This window comes from Ornithorhynchus anatinus, chromosome 16 (genome assembly GCF_004115215.2).
Source record: "Ornithorhynchus anatinus isolate Pmale09 chromosome 16, mOrnAna1.pri.v4, whole genome shotgun sequence".
Lineage (NCBI taxonomy): Eukaryota > Metazoa > Chordata > Mammalia > Monotremata > Ornithorhynchidae > Ornithorhynchus > Ornithorhynchus anatinus.
Window position 1 is genome coordinate 8,027,202 of NC_041743.1, and position 16,951 is coordinate 8,044,152.

A 16,951-nucleotide genomic window follows, 5' to 3' on the forward strand; every position below is an offset into this window, starting at 1 on the left:
CAACCTGATTTGCTTATATCCTACCCAGAGTTTAGACAGTGCCTGACACATAGAAAGCGTTTAACAAATACCACAATTAGTGTGTGTAAGTTTATATTAAGGTCGGTCTCCCTCTCCTAAACTGTAAGCTCATTTTGGGCAGGGAACATAAACTACCAACTCATACTGTACTCTCCCAAGTACTCAGTATAGTGCTCTGCACACAGTAAGTGCTCAATAAATGAAGTTGATTGACTGATTGAGCAGAGATGGCTCAGGGACACCTCTCCAAGTGGTGAAAGAGGGGACAGAGCCAGAGGGAGTGATAGCCCCTATGGCTACAGGGAGAATCACTTAAAACAGGTCTCCGTTTTAATGACCAAGGGCCATCCTGTATTCAGCCGACGTCCTGGGAACTCTTTCAGCTTCTGCATTTCACGTGCCTGGTGTGGAGGAGCGGGGAAAAGAGCGTAGCTCCTTCCACCTGTACCCGCCACCTGCCTCACCCACAGGCTGGTTATCACCGATTCCACCCGATCTAATGGGAGTTGAAATTTCCATTAATTAAGAATGTAAATAATAAATAAATAAAAGGATAGGAAGGAAAGTGAGATGGTGGCATGGTGGCCCCGGAAGGGCTCTGCTGAAAGCAATCAGTTCACGCTTCATTAGCATCCCCTCTCTCTCCAAACCTGCTAGCGCAGCCTTTCAGCTTTGATACACACACAGGGAACTCCCAGTTTGGAGGTGATGGTTTATTTTCCCCTTCAGTGCTTCCTTGCAATTCAAAATGGCCTTTCCTGGCCTTAAAGGGCCAGGATCCCCTTTCCCCATAGTCCCCTCGGGCCCCCTCCAGAAGGAAGAGAATTAAGAATCTCTGCACAAGACAAGCACATTCCCGGGACATGGGGTCGGGAGCTACTGTGCTGTCAGAATGACAAGCTGGGAGTGAAGCGGAGCTTATTGATGACCTCTTTGACTCTCTGCTTTTCTTGTTCCTCTCTCTCTCTGTGGACATTCACCTTCCCAGGAGGCAAGATTCCTCTCCTTCCAGCCCATCTGGCACTGGCGTTGGAGCTCTACAGTACAGCTGCCCTCTGACAACTGGGGGGAAGAAAGTGTGCTGTTCCCATGAAGTTTATCAAATTTTGAAATGATTCTACAGTGTCATGATTGGCGGCATCAAAATTGGAGGGGTATTTCAAACGCCTCTCCTGACTGCTTCCCCATCACCCAACTTCACTAACAACAGCAAGGCTGCAAAGTCGGGCCAGCCTTGGCCAGCCTTTTCTGTGCCGTCATGCTCCGAGACACCACGACGGATCTGGAAACTGATGACAGAGAAGGATTCTGAACCTCTAGAAAACTCTTTCAACTTGGTAGGCTGGGGTCATCAATGGAAGTGTGTGAATTATTCATCTGCTCGCCTGTTCACTGATGACGGTGTCCTCGAAGCACACACTCAGGACGGCCTACCGATCACAAACCGCTTCAGATTAAAGTTCTAAGGATTGACAATTAGCCTGAAGGCAACCGAGGTTATGTACCAACTCGGACCTGCCAAACCCTATAAACAACCAAGAACTTCCCTTGGCGATCCACAGTTGAAGGATGTCACCAACTTTTATGACATTTGCCATGTACCGACCCACAGTGCAAGGGCAGACAAGGAGTTAGGAAAAAGAATCCCTAAGGCTAATCTGTCCTAACAGACAGAATGTGGCCCCAACATGGCATCAGCAGTCGGGCCAGACTGAAGGTCCCCAAAGCATTTGTAGCACCCTATCTTCCTTGTGGCTGGGAGACCAGGACCCACCACAATCATTTTCTACCACAATTCCTCCAGCGCCGGCTACATGCAACACATAATATCAACTGGCAAGATAAGATGACAAACGGGGAGCTCATGGAACACAGTCAGAACACCAGCATGGAAGCAATGCTCTTGGCATCACACCTTTACCAGGTGGGGCGTGGGAGGAGAATGGATGACTTTAACACTGAAAGCTCAAGGGCAGGGACAGTGTCCTGGGACACTGTCAGAGAAGCAGCAGCAAAACTTTGCCAGGCGGGACATGTGAGGAGAATGGAGTCATCCGTGTTGAAATGAGATTTAATATATCTGACTAGGGGGAAATCTCTAAGTGCCAAAAAATCTACATCCCAGTGTTGCGGTGACAAGAGCAACAGAAGCAGGAGCCAGGCCTCCGCCCACATTGCCGGAGAACTCTGGAGTCCTAACCGTGCTGGATCCTTGTTAACAGGGGTTACATCTTCAGGCATTGGATGGACTATTTTGCACCTGAGCTAAGTTAGTGAGATTTCCCTAAGGCACAATATTTGCCTGCAGAGATTCCAGTCTGAAGGGGGGCTGTAACTGACTGTTGCCGCAGGCAGCAGAGGGGGATTTCTGCCAATTCATGCTGTCGATCTCTGCTGAAGGAACCCTGGAGGTTTATTAAAACTAGACCCAGACCTCCAGGTGTGTTGGGGGGGGGGGGGGAGCAGGGAGGGCAGGGGAAGCAGGGGGATAGAAATGGAGCTCTTGCCTGCAGCGGGAGTTGGCGGGGCGTGGGGGGTGCAGGGTGGAGATGGGGCGACAGGCTTTGAGGACAGTGGGACTTCTGCCCAACTGAATTGCTCCTGGGGTCCTTTCCAGGTTAACTTTCCCCATCCAGATGTTTTGAGCTTTGGGAACAATTTAGACCAAGATATTAAGAATGCGCTTGGCTGGAAGTGTTGCTGCTCACTCCAGGGAACTGGCAAAGCAGAGGCTCAGAAAGCTTGAGAGAGAAGGGTAGGGCAGCTCCTACACACACATACTGCCATACACTGCGACACACATACACACACACACCCACACACACACCCACACCCCCACCCCCGCAACCTCATCCCCAGTCACCACTGATCAGTCACCAAGGACAGCTCTTCAGGCAGTCCCTCGGCCCCATCCTCAGGAGGTACAGGAGGAGCTGAGGAATGAAATGTGCTTGGAGGTAAAAAAAATAGGCTACTGTGCCTCAAGGCCTTAGACAAGAAAGCCACGCCTCAAAGTCTTAGACAAGAGAGCCAAAGTGATTTACAGACCTGTGCCCATGTCCAGAGAAGAGAAGAGGACAGAGGAGAATTTTAAGAATACATGAGAAACTCTTGAAATGGTGAAAGAATGGGAGAACAAGGAGAAGGGGATTGCAGAATAATAGTTATGCATTTATTAAACATTTACTATGGGCTAGGAGCTGAGGTTGATACAAGGGGATGAGATCAGACAGAGTCCCTGTCCCCCATGAGGTTCACAATCTATCATCATCATCAATGGTACTTATTCAGTGCTTGCTGTGTGCGGAGCACTGTACTAAGCACTTGGGAGAGTACACTACCACAGAGTTGGTAGGTGCATTCTTTGCCAATCTATCTTATCCCCATTTTACAGATCAAGAAATTGAGGACCAGGGAGGTTAAGTGACATGTCCAAGGTCACACAGGAGGTCAGTGGCAGAGCTGGGACTTGAACCTGGGTCCCATGCTCCTTTCACTAGACCAAGTGCTAGCTGATTATCTTAGTCCTCATAGTGATGAGCCAGGAACTGGTCAGATTTCTCCCCCTTTGAACCCTCACAGCTTAATCAGTGGATCAATCAATTGCATTTATTAAGCACCTACTCTATACAGAGGACTGTACCATGGACAGTAGAATATAATCACCATACACGATCCTTAATCTCAAGGAATTTACAATCTAACTGGGGAGACTGACACTGAATTATAATTACAAGGAAGAATATATACCATATGGAGTAGGGCGGCCTGATGGAAAGAGCACAGGCCTGGGAGTCGGAAGATTTGGGTCCTTATCTGGCTCTGTCAGTTGCCAACTCTGACATGATTATTATATTAGTAATAATGCAGACAAATGCTATGGGGGGTGAGTTTTTAAATATTTAGGTGGCACACAAGGGCTGAAATGACAGGCAATAGAAAATGAGGTGATTATAATTAAGCATGGAAGAAGTGTGATTTGAGAAGAGCTCTGAAGATAGGGGAGCTTTGGTCTGTGGGATATGAAGAGGGAGGGAGTTCCAGGAAGTGAGGAGGACCCTTTAGGAGTGAGAGCTTTGTGGCAGGAGAAATGAGAACAAGGCACACAGCAAGTAGATTCCCTTGAGAAGAATGAAGAGTGTGAGCTGGGGTGTAGTGGGAGAAGAAAGTCAGTAAACAGGAGGGAGAGAGATGATCCGAGCTCTCAAAGCCAATGGTCATGAGTTTCTGTTTGATGCTGAGAGGAATGGGTACCCGTCTGAGGTTTTTGGGGACGGAGGCATGCTAAATGTCCTAGAAAAATGTAGCAGGATGAAATATGGAGAGGGGAAAACTAGAGCCAGGAGATCAGGGAGGAGACTGATGTATTACATGAGCCTGGACTAGTGGGGCAAGCCATTTGGTTAGAAGGAAAGGGTGGAGTCCACCAACGTTTTGGTAAAAGAACCAACAGGATTTGGCAGCACACCATATTAGGAGGTTAGACAGGGATTATGTCTGGTCGGATGGAATTGTATCTACCCCAGCCTTTAGCAGAGTGCATGGCACATACTTAGTGTTTAACAAATTGCACTGTTATTATTATTATTTTGCCAAGGGCTTGAGAGGCAGGGAGGATGGAGGTCTGCCCAGCTTGCCTCAGTTTCCACCTGTGTTGCCTTCCACCTTGCTCCTGGGCCTCTAGCCAGCAGGGCCTATCATCTTTCCACCTTGAATGTATAAAGGAGCAGAAATTTTCCAAGTTTCTTTCTCCCCGCACTAATTTCCATTGGCAGACTGATCTAGGTTGAACTCGGCTCTGGGCAAAGAAAGCGAGGCCACTGCATTAACCCCAAGCACCATGTAGCCTCCATTTTGTTTCTGATAAGGAGAAGATGAATGCATCTCTTTATTCCTCCTAATGAACATTTCAATCTTCTAATAAACATCCTAATAAAAGAAAATTGAGACTTAAACTCACTTTTATTATCGGCAACTGACACGTCGCAAGGTCTTAATTGGGCTGAAAACAGCTTCCAATAAATAATAATCCTCTTCTTAATTGATTCATTAAAGTGGCCCCTACTGAGTCAGAAGTGCTAGTTCCCAGGAAAAAGTGAAACAGAGCCCTGATTACCCACAGTGTGGCCCATGATCCTTCCGCCATCAACACCCCAGGCTACTTAAAAGAGAATCAGAAGCACCAGATGACATCCTTAGTCTCTCTCCAGTCCTAGGACATGCCCAGGACCTTATGGGCAGGGAAGTTTCTGTCTGTTATTCCTGTTCTTCCCAAAGGCTTAGTTACCAGAATGTCCCACACCAAGTGGGAACTCAATAAACACTGCCGTTACTACTAATAATAATACTACCACTATTACTATAAGCAAGGGATGCTGAGAGATCAACCCATGAACGCATGCACAATCACACACACACTTCACCTCACCACAGTAAAACCCCAAGAGATAATTTAAAATGGACCAATAGGAGGAGAGGTGAACGAATTGATAAGTAAGTGGGTAAAGTTACCACAAACGTGAAGACAGGAGGCCTGTGGTCAATACCCAAAGCTTAGCACTACGCTCCTATCACAGAGTATCAGATACCTTTGACTCACTGATCTGCAGCAGGCAGCAAGCAAACACATCAGAAGTCGAGACCGCAGCACCACCTTCCACTTTCCCATCCAACATGCCACAAGTGGTTCGAAAACATGGATCGATATTGAAGATCAATCTGTCCTTGAAGGCAGGGTCCCTGGCATTAGCTGCTTCAGGTTGTAGTCCAATGCTCCAGAACCTTCTTGAGTTTGATAAGTGTTGAATCCATGAGGATATTTTTTAAAGGTATTTGTTAAGTGCTTACCATGTGCCCAGCAGGCTCTGTACCAAGTGTTGGGTAGATAGAAGCTAATCAGGTTGAACACAATCCGTGTCCCACTAATCAGGTTGAACACAGTCCATGTCCCACTAATCAGGTTGAACACAGTCCGTGTCCCACATGAGGTTCACAATCTCCATTTAACTTCTCCCTTACAGAAGTTAAGGGACTTGCCCAGGGTCACACAGGAGTCAAGTGGCAGAGCCAGGATTGGAGCCCAGGTCTTTCTTCCTGATTCCAAAGCCCGTTTGTTTTCCACCAGGTTATGCTGCTTCTTAATAAGCTTGTTGTGGGCAGGGGAGTGTCTGTTTACTGTTATAGTGTGCTCTCCCAAACTGTGCTTTGCTTTGCACACAGTAAGTGCTTAATACATTCGATTGAATGAATGAATGAGGCTAGGATGAGGGAGGAGCCCTTCAATTTCCTGGGCAATATTCCCTCTTGCAAAACTAAAACTGGGTTCGGGGACAGCAAAAGCCTGGATGTAAGGGTGGCATGAGGAACTGTGAACCTGAACTGAGGAATGCTTTCCCTTTGTTTCATTTTGTGCTAGACCATCTCCGCGAACACACCGCCAGTTGTAGATTCGATTGGGTGAAGCACCCAACAGTTACCATTCCCCTGGACCTGCACCTCATCATCGCTAGTGCAATGGCTTCTTCTTTGTCAACCACTCCGAGAGTGAAGCCTAGTGCTAGATAAATAATGAAATGGAGGCAGGCCCATTATCTCCAAGTTTGGCTGATGGTTTCTATTTCCTGAACATGAAGGAGGCTGGGGGGAGCCCCGGCAATGAGCCAAGGAGACCTCGATGCCGAACCCCGACTCCCGGCTTCTCGGCCAGCAATTGAACGAGCGTCAGGCCAGTGGCAATGGAGGCCAAAGGCGGTTTTCTTACTTGGCACATAATAAGCACTTAAGAAATGCCACAATTACTGTATTATTAATAAGTATTAATTAATGGTTTTTGAGGGGCTGATGAAATTTCAAATCTGTAAAGTCTTCCTAAATCCATCCTACTCATGGAGGAGTCCAGCCAATTTTTCTGGGCCGAGATATCGGAGGATAACGATCCCTCTACACATCGGCTCTCAAGCCTCCAACCCACCTTTCCGCCCCAACCCTGGGCATGGGCGGTGCCCAGAAAAGGCCTCTTGCGGACGCGACATCAATCGTCTGCTCTTGCCTCTCTCTAATGAACGCAGTGAGGAAGGTCCACGGTCTAATGGAGTTGCACCAGACAATCTTTTCCAGCGGTAAACTGTCCATGCTCCAGCCCTCACTGTGGTGTGACTGCAGCAATTCTCCAGCGTCCAGGGCCCAGTCTAAGTTGGGGGAGCATCAGGTGGCTGTGCAGCAGGCGGGGCAGAGGGCAGACCAGGAGGAAGATTAATCCACCTCGGAATGGGATACAAGCAAGAATTCACAGCCAGATAGAATGAGAGCAGCCATAGCTCAAGATCCTGGCTGTTTGATCACATAAGAGAGATTAGCATCAGAGAGGTGGGGGAAGGAAGTCTGAATCTTTGTTCAACGGGGCTTTGGGAGTTGTAAGCGCTTTGACCATATTCCAGATCAGTCTCACAGACCATTATAGATCTTCTGAGACAGGGATTCTTCCTCTTCCCATTTTAACCTTAGAAAAAGGAGCATTTTATTGCCCAGGGCTCCTCCAGTTCCAGGAGACGGCGGCAGTGTAATGAAGTGCCAGCCGCTTCTTCCGTGTCCACATGCCGGAGTCTCCATGGAACCCGCCCGAGGGGGGAGATCAATGAAACCAAATCAGGAATATGTCGGTTTCTTTCCAGATAGGGCGGCATATCCCAAAAGATGGAACGGAAAAAAATAATTGAGAAAGGAGTAGTTAAGTGAATAATCTCCAGCCAGAGCATTGCCACCTTCCAGTGCAACTAATGCATCAATGCCACTCACACTCACTATAGCACTTCCATAGCGATCCAGTCGCACACCCGACTATTTAAGCACTCACGTCGTGTACACAGCCATTTCTTCCTCTTCTCTCCTTATTTTGTGTGTGTCTCTCTCTCCTCTGCTTCTAGACAGTAAGCTCTTTAGATGGAAGGGGTTGTGTTTGCTCACTTTATTGTATTCTCCAAAGGGCTTCAGGCTCTGCACTGGTGCTCAAATGCTACTGGGAAAGAGTGTGACCTAGTGGAAAGAGCACAGGCCCAGGCAGCAATCTTAGCCCTGTCACTTGTCTGCTGTCTCTCAGATCCCTCATCTGCCAAAATAGAGGGTTCAGTACCTCTTCTCCCTTCTACTTAGACTGTGAGCCCTATGTGGGACCTGATTATCTTTTATCTACTCCGTGCTTAATAAAGTGCTTGGCATATAGTAAGGGCCTAACAAATATCACAATCACTATCATTATTATTATCGATATTGTTACTGGATTGATGTATAAAGGGCAATTGTAAACAAGTAGACAAACATTATGCAATAACACATGTGATTCAATGTTTATTGAAGAGGTAGTGTGGCCTGGTGGAAAAGGCCCTGAAACTGGAGTCAGGAGACTGGGGTTCTAGTTTTAGCATCACCACCTGCCTGCTGTGCAACCCCAGGGAAGTTACTTAACTTTTCTAATGCCTCCGTTTCCTCTTTGGTAAAATAGGGGATGAAATACTTGTTCTCCCTCCATTAGACTGTGAACTCTAGAATAGGGTAGAAACCATCCTTTCTTGTATGTATCCAAGCGCTTAGCTCAGTGCTTTGCAATAGAATAAGCTTAGAAAAAAACAGTCCACATAAATGCATGGCTTGAGTGACATTAAAAGGAGAAGGCTCATTTGGAGAGTTCCAGGCTCTAAACAGCATCGGATGTGGGTAAGGATGAGATGAGTGAATCACACACATCTTTCTAAGGAAGCCAGATTGCCTCAGGCTATTGTTTGGGGAGTCAATCAGGTCCAGGGGGTTCATCCTGACTTCCCTTGTTGAAATGAGGCACAAATCTTCCCACTTCCTTTTCCTCTTCCCTGAAGACTTTTGCCCTGATCTCTTTTCTGGGAAGGAAATGAGGACTGAGGAACCCGGTGGGAAAAGGGAGTGGGATCAATCAACTGTTGAAGAAGGGGGAGGGCAGGAGAGGATAACTTGGTCGGGGAGTGATAGATATATTTTTTAAATTAATGACCCTCAAACCTAGGCATAAAGCTCAAGAAAAGATTTGGGAATTGTAAGGGGGCTTTAACTGTTTTGAAAGAGGCTACTGGTTCAATCGGTGGGAGTCCCAAAGTGTGTTTTGTTTTGTTTTTCTTTGTTCACAGTTAGGGAAAGAGGCAAGCTTCTGAATACTGGGTTATCTGCCATCCTTGAGGCAGCCCCATTAAACCATGGCACAAAGAGGCCATCCCAATTAGGATTGGACAAATACTTTTTGGAAGGAGCCTAGATCTAAACCTTGCAGGGGGAGCTGGGGGTAGGAAAGCAGCTGGCAAAATGTGGAATGACATTTTCCTGCTCAAAATCACCCTGCTCAGTACCCCCACCACTCACCTAAATTTTACAGTGGTCGGCACTGTGGAAGTACATCGACAGACGGAGATTCTAGTCAGAATCTGTTTGGCTTTCAGAAGACAATGCCGGGGGCTTTGGATTTTGTTTTGTTTTGTTTCAATAGTATTTTTTAATTCCTAGCCCTCTGTATAGCTCAGCCCAAATTCCTCATCTCAGACCAGCCTCAGTCCTCTCCTTCCTCCACCCACCTCATTGATATTCCTGTCCCGTGCACCGTGGAAAGCGCCGAACTACCTCGATCCCAAATTGAAACACACCCTGCCATTCGGCTCTGTGTGCCCTCTCTCAATTCTGTCCACAGAACACCTCTGCTTTCTCCGGGCAGCATCGAGCTATCTGCTCTGTTCCTGGGTGCCTCCTCCCTCCAGTCTCAGAAAACATTATTTTATTTGCCAGAATGCAGGTCGTCTCATGATCTGGAGACAGGGCCTCGCCGGCAGCATTCCTTGGCCGCCTCGAAAGAGTTGCGCCCCTTCTGCGAATTACCGTCGCTTGCCTTCCTAAAAACCAGCCAAAACTTTTCGCTTCTAAGCCCAGCTGGGTCTCGTGGTGAGAGAAGGCCTCGGCAGGGCTTCGGTCTGCACCTCCACCTTACCGTGTTAGAATTGGTGCACTCCAGGAAGCAGAAGATCCGAGTTGGAGAGGCTGGTGGGAAGGGGGATGGGGATGAGGGAGAGGGGAGAGGGGGAACAGTGCAGAGGCTGGTCACTTTTCACAGCTCCGGCCTCTCTACCTCGACTCCGACTCTGATACGGTAACACTGCCACCCAGAGGCCCGAAGCTTGAGTCTTGTCCGTTTATGCCAGCTTCGGACAGCGCTTCTTCGGACAGGCGGGGCAGGGCAGGATAGGAAGGAGGGATGGACAGCATAATTTTGGCAGTGGGAATCTGTATGACCTGGGCTGGAGCTGTCAGGTGACCAGTGGGGCCTGTGCTTTCAGAGGAGCATTAGGATAGAAACAGCGGGACCGTTCATGCGGCTGGGTTGGTGCCAGGAAGCTGGTTTTCGGCCGGACCTGCCCCTGTCTGGCACTCAAATGGAACCGGATGCTTATAGGCCTTTTTTTCCCACCTTTAGTCCCAAAAGCCCTCTGCCGTGGCTTCTACTGCTGAGCTCGCCGGCTCAGAGGCAGCACCAAGGTTTATCTGGATCTGGAAGGGCAAACGCCTTCTCCCAAAGTCAGGGGTGGGGATGGGGAGGCTTAGAGGAAACACTCTAGTATCACACAAAAATGAGCATAATTCTGCCAAACGATGCATGTCGCATCAGGTAACAGCTGCGTGCCCGGTGTTAACGTACATCCTTACTCGGTATTACGAGGACCCCCTGAGTGGCCACCCAAACTAGAAAAGGCAGGCCACACTCCCCCTGTTACTTCTGGACTGAAGGCACCACAACCATCCCAATCAAATGACCAGGAGGCTTGTCCTCTCATCTTCCAGTTCCCCCGCTGGAGTCTGAGCCCGTTGTCTCTTGTCTGCACTCAAGGGAGCTGGAGAACAGCATTGAAACATATTAATTTGCCCTGCTGGAGAGTCCCTGGTTGGATTCTACCCTGTGCCTCTCTTATGGTACCTGCTAAGCATCACTAGCTTCATTTGCAGACCCATGTCTTGCCTGACTCAGGAGGAAATGGACTATAGTAGCACGATGCTTATTAAAGCCTTTCCCAGCATGTCGGAGGGTGGCTGGGATAGGCAGGCCTGGGAAAGGTTGGGGGGGGTGCAGATCATTAACCTTCCCAACATACAAAGGTGGCTGTGTTTTACCTATTACTGCCGAGAATCCCCACGGGTGGACTGTGAGGAGCTCTTTTAAGGGAAGTTTATGTCCCTCAGAACTAATCACTGGTTTCTGAGCTCCACTGGGCAGATTAATAGGTACTGCACCTCTGATTGGACAACTGTGTGCTACTGACTTCTGATTCCCTTGTCCAGTTGACAGGCAGTTCCAAATCATGTCAGCATTCCAGCTACAAGTGAGGCAGGAAATTGTGCAATTATCCCATAAATTTGGGATAATCTTGACAGTCTGCCAGGTGATCCGGCGTCAAAAAAACCCACCCCATTTATGCCTGAAATATGTTTTGGATGCCACGATGTCTAAAATTTCCTTGGTAACTGCCCAGCCTGTGATCCCAGAGGCTTGGAGGGCACCTCTGTAGCATGCTATAGATAGATGCAAAGGCTTTTTAGTGATTTCCTAGCTGTGCCTCATCGCCACTCTTTCTTGCTGCCCTCCCTCCCTGATTCAGAATGAAGACACCGAGGCAGAGAGTGGGTGCATAATTTGCCGTGGGCCACAATGGTCAGTGGCTTAGTCAGCTCAAATCCAGCTCCAGGACCCTGGGGGTTTTCCAGGAGCTCTGCCTCATGGTTGGTTTACTCACAGTGACCATGGAGCTGCATGCTCAGAGTACTCTCAACATGATACATGGCACAGTGTGCTAGAAAAGCAAGTGGCTGGGAGGCAGGCGACCAGGGGTTCTAGCCCAGTTTAGCCAACGGGCCTGTGGTGTGAGCTTGGAAAAGGCATTTTCCTCATCTGTGCCGCAGTGTCCCATCTGTAAAATGGGGATTGTGACACTCGCTGCTCCCTATCTTATCGGGATGCCTGTGAGGATCGAAATGAAGTAACTAATGTGAAGCCCTATGGAAAAATTAAAGTGTGATGCTACAAATGGCATGTTATTACCACTTTCAATGGTGAGGTGTTTTTTCCACTGGACCCTTTCCTTGGTAAAGGACAAAGAAAAAGAGGAAACCAGCTTTTCAGTTATATCCTGGCTCTGCTTTGTACCTTCTCAATGGGGTTCTATAGGGTATGGCTGGAAGTATATATTCACCATAACTGTAAAGTGTTCTGCCCCTGTTTTGGATAGAATACTCCATTTGAGGGAAGCTGGTCATAGAGGGATAGAGCATGGTTTAGGAGTCAGAAGGTCATGGATTCTAATCCCAGCTCCACCACTTGTGTGTTGTGTGACTTTGGGAAGTCACTTCACTTCTCTGTGCCTCAGTTAACTCGTCTGTAAATGGGGATTGAGACGATGAGACCCACATGGGACAGGCACTGTGTTCCACCTGATTTGCCTGTATCCACCCCAGTGCTTAGAACAATGCCTGGCACATAGTAAGTGCTCAACAAATACCACACATTATTATTATTATTATTTTTATAACTCTATGGGCCTAAAGAAGTTGGAGGGCCCAGAGCAGGAGGAGGTGGACCATACCAGTCTCTTGGGATGGCAGGCACCAAATAAATACTCAGGATGATATATACAATAACAATGATAAAGCTAGTTTTCAAGTCCTTGAGGTGAGATAAGGCTTAGGGCAGTACTGAGGGAATCTACAATGGAGGAAATTGGAAAGACTCCAGGATCTCTCCTCAGCATGTTCTAATGGAAAGGGCATGGATATGAGGGTCAGAGGGTCTGGGTTCTAGTGCCGGCTCCATCACTTGCCTGCTGTGTGACCTTGGGCAATTCACTTTACTAGTTTGTGTCTCAGTTTCCTCTTCTGTAAAATGGGGATTCAATACCTGTTCTACCTTCCCCTTAGACTGTGAGACCCATGAGGGTTGGGACCTGGATCTGACTACACTGTAATCCACCCCAGGGCCTGGCACGCTACTTGGCATATGGTGAGTGCTTAGCAAATTATTCCTATTATTATTCCGGAGGGCACATTAGGTAGAGGCCCATCCAGACCTATAGGAGGATTCCTCAACCACAGAGAAGCTACCATGCCTCCACCACAAAGGCGCTCTAATCCCACACACTGTAGGCATGGTGGTGAGGAGGCACCTAGACATGGAAAGAATCAGTGGATTCCTATCTACTCGATAAGAAGGAATCCGGTTTTGCTAACATTTTCCAAAAATATTTTGTGAAACTTTCTTCCCCTCCATGTCATAAATGCTCTTTCTCTACAGCTTACAGGGCCAGAGGTTTGGCCTTAAATTCCCTGATAGAGTCTCCCTAAGCTTTTAAGAGTCTAAAAGCTGTTAGTCTATGGTAGCACAGAAACCTTCATATTATAATAATACCTTGGATTTATTCAGCATCTTTCATCTAAAAAGCTCAAAAGCTTTCATTTATAGAGTCTTATTTATTCCCCAAACCACCCTGTAGATTGGGTAAGGACAGGTACTAAACCCCTTTTATAGATGGAGAAATTGAGGAAGAAATATCAGTTTGTCCATGGCAAAGCCCTGCCCTCCTAGTGGTCTGCCTGACTCCTGGTTTCTGAGGCTGAAGGGGAATGTTCTAAGGTGTTTAGAAGAGGCTCATGGGTGGCCAATTGTGCAGCTCCAATATAAGATTTGGATGCCCAGGGAAAGCCTGTAAATTTTGGAGGTTCAAAGGTAGATCTGAGGGACGGGGTGGGAAGTGACATAGATGAATGTGGGGTGAGAGGGCAGAAAAGTGGCAGAAGAAGAACAGCATCTCAGCCCAGGCACACTGCCTCCTCTGGGTCTTACTCCACTTTCCCTTATAGTGGAGTAAGGAGACCTCAGAGAGACAAACACCAGGCCCATTTGACAGGGTCTTCTATCTCTCCCCACTCTAATCTGTACTTCATTCTGCTGCACGGATCATTTATCAACAAAAACGTTCAGTTCAAGTTTCCCTGCTCCTCAAGAACCTCCAATGGCTGCCCATCCACCTCCGCATCAAACAGAATCTCCTTACCATTGACTTTAAAATACTCAGCTCACCACACCCTACCTCACCTCACTGATCTCCTACTACACCCCCGCCTGCACACTCTGCTCCTCTAGCACCAGCTTACTCACTGTACCCTGATCTCCATCTATCTCACCGCTGACTCCTTTCCCACATCCTCCCTCTAGCTTGGAACTCCCTCCCCTTCCATATATGTCAGACCACCACTCTCTCCACCTTCAAAGCATTACTAAGGTCACTTCTCCAAGAGGACTTTCCCAATTAAGGCCTCTTTTCCCCAGCTCGCTCTCTCTTCTGAGTCATCAGTGCACTTCAATCTGTGACCTCTGGACCCTTGATATTCACCCCACTCCCAACACCACAGAATTTATGTACATATCTTTAAATTATATATTATAAATTATTTATGTATTCATATTAATGCCTGTCTCCTCCTCTGGACTGTAAGCTCACTGTGTGCAGGGAACATGACTGTGAATTCTGTTGTACTGTATTCTCCTAAGTGCTTAGTACAGTGCTCTGCACACAGTAAGTGCTCAGAAAATACCACTGATTGATTGGCTAATGGCAGCAGAACTGAGCCGTTCCCCTTCATTTATTCAATTGTATTTATTGAGTGCTTACTGTTAATGTTAATGTTGGTATTTGTTAAGCGCTTACTATGTGCCGAGCACTGTTCTAAGTGCTGGGGTAGACACAGGGGAATGTGTGCAGAGCACTGTACTTCGTGTTCTTTGCATGCAGTAAGCGCTCAATAAATACCACTGAATGAATGAATTGAATGTACTAAGCCCTTGGAACAGTACAATATAACAATAAACAGACACATTCCCTGCCCAGAGTGAGCTCACAGTCTACAGTAAGACTTGGGCCCTATCTCAAGGCCCAAGATTTAATCATGTGAAGCTGAAATAGCAAGCAGCAAAAGAAGGACTGCAGGTAGAGAAAAGCTCCCTAGCTTGGGCAAGACTTGTGGTGCACCTGGAAAAATCAGTGCTGAATAGAAGCACCTCCAAGCTAACCATGTGGCAAGCTCTGGGCAAGGGACAAGATAATCAGATTGGACACAGCTCCTGTCGCACATAAGACTCACAGATTAAGAGGGAGGGAGAACAGGCATTTTATCTCCATTTACAGATGAGAAAACTGAGTTGCCCAAGTCACGCAGCAGGCAAGGGGTAGAACTGGGACTAAACTGTGGGCCTCTTGACTCCCAACTTAAACTCCTCAGCAGACCACACTGCCTCCTAGCCAGATGGGTTTCCAGCCCAGTCTTCCTTTTTGCTGGCATTTGTCTGGATTCAGTCCTGGGACCCGAGCTGGAGCCCAGGAGCACGGAGCAGAAGCCCTGGACCTCTAAGGGCCCAATCGACCCGCTCGGTTATCATGAGAAGAAGCATCTCCTCAGGTTCATTCCACAACTCCATGGGGTCAGGAGGAAAGAGCGGATGGGTTCAGGATCTGTGAACTCCTCCCTCTCCTCGTGCTCTGGTTTCCCTCCCTCCAAATCACCCTCCGAACCAGAAGACAGACTGTTTGGGAGTGGAATTTAGGAGAGGAGGGGGACTTTCTCCCAGGAATGGCTTTCAGCTTTGTCACTTCCAGTGTGAACTAAAACATGGGCAGCCAAGGCCAACCAATGGCTTGGGCCTGCTGTAATCTAGCCTCTGTAACCGACAGGGATGTGGGAGGAACATGCTCAGGTGGGAGGGAAAGGGAGTGATGGGGACTAAAGGGAGAGTCTCCGGGTGAGGGAGCCCCTCCAGCCCATTGCTAGCGGCCCACGTGAATCACAGCATACAACTCAGTAATCCGGGGATAACTGAAAGCTAGATAATTCCCAAACCTCATTTTATTTGAGTTGCCCTCACCTTCTCCACCAAACCTATTACCATAAACCAAAGCCAGTAAAAATCGCACACACCTTTTAGGAAGGAAGATTAATGTCATTCTAGTTGAATCTTAAGGGAAGGACAAGACCACAGAACAGAACATTTGTCCTGAAATGTCAGTGTTGATTTCTTAAAAGGTTTGGAATTCCCGGGGGGACGTTGGTCCCTTATATCCTTATTCTAGTGCCCTGTCTCCCAGGTGATCCAAATCTTTGGTGTGTATGTGTTAGGTGTGTGTGTGGCCGGGGGGGGGGGGGGTTGTTGACAGTTCAGGACCCAAGTGTGCACAACATTCACCCACCTAAACTCAGACCTTAAGCACCAAGCCCTGCTGCTGATCCCTATTTCAGTAGTGCTGACCAGCAGCTGCCCAGAGAGCCCAAGAGCAATCATAGCTGTGAGACAGAGGGCAGAGCCAAAGTGACTTGATGGGAATCCCATCACTACCCCCACTGTACCAACTGGGCCAGCACACGTGAGAAGCCGGATCCCAGTTGGGCTCATAAGGGCCTTGGGACTGGCCAGACTGACAGACTGACCAGGCTTCTGAATTCTGGCTCTTGTGCACTTCCACAGATGGTTGCCAGGTTTCAATTTAAAGTGGACATGTCCACAGAGAATGTCCTTCTCCCTGACCCAGATCCGGGCAACCATGAAATGCTTCCTGGCAGCGCTTTTGGGGAAAATGGCAGGAGGTGATGAAAGAAGGGGTGACTTCCATCTCCCAGGACCCAGCAGCTTCCACATGGACTAGAACACAGCTAGACCATCCTTCCAGAGCTATGTCGTCCCTGCCCCTGACTCCTCCTTCACCTGTACCCTTCTCTGCCCAGGACTGCCCAGAAACTGATTCTCCAAGGAAGGTGGAGAACACCCCTGAGACTCAGCAGAGTCATTCCTCTTTCCTTCCTTCAGAACTGCACCAGCATCTCGCTTCTCTCA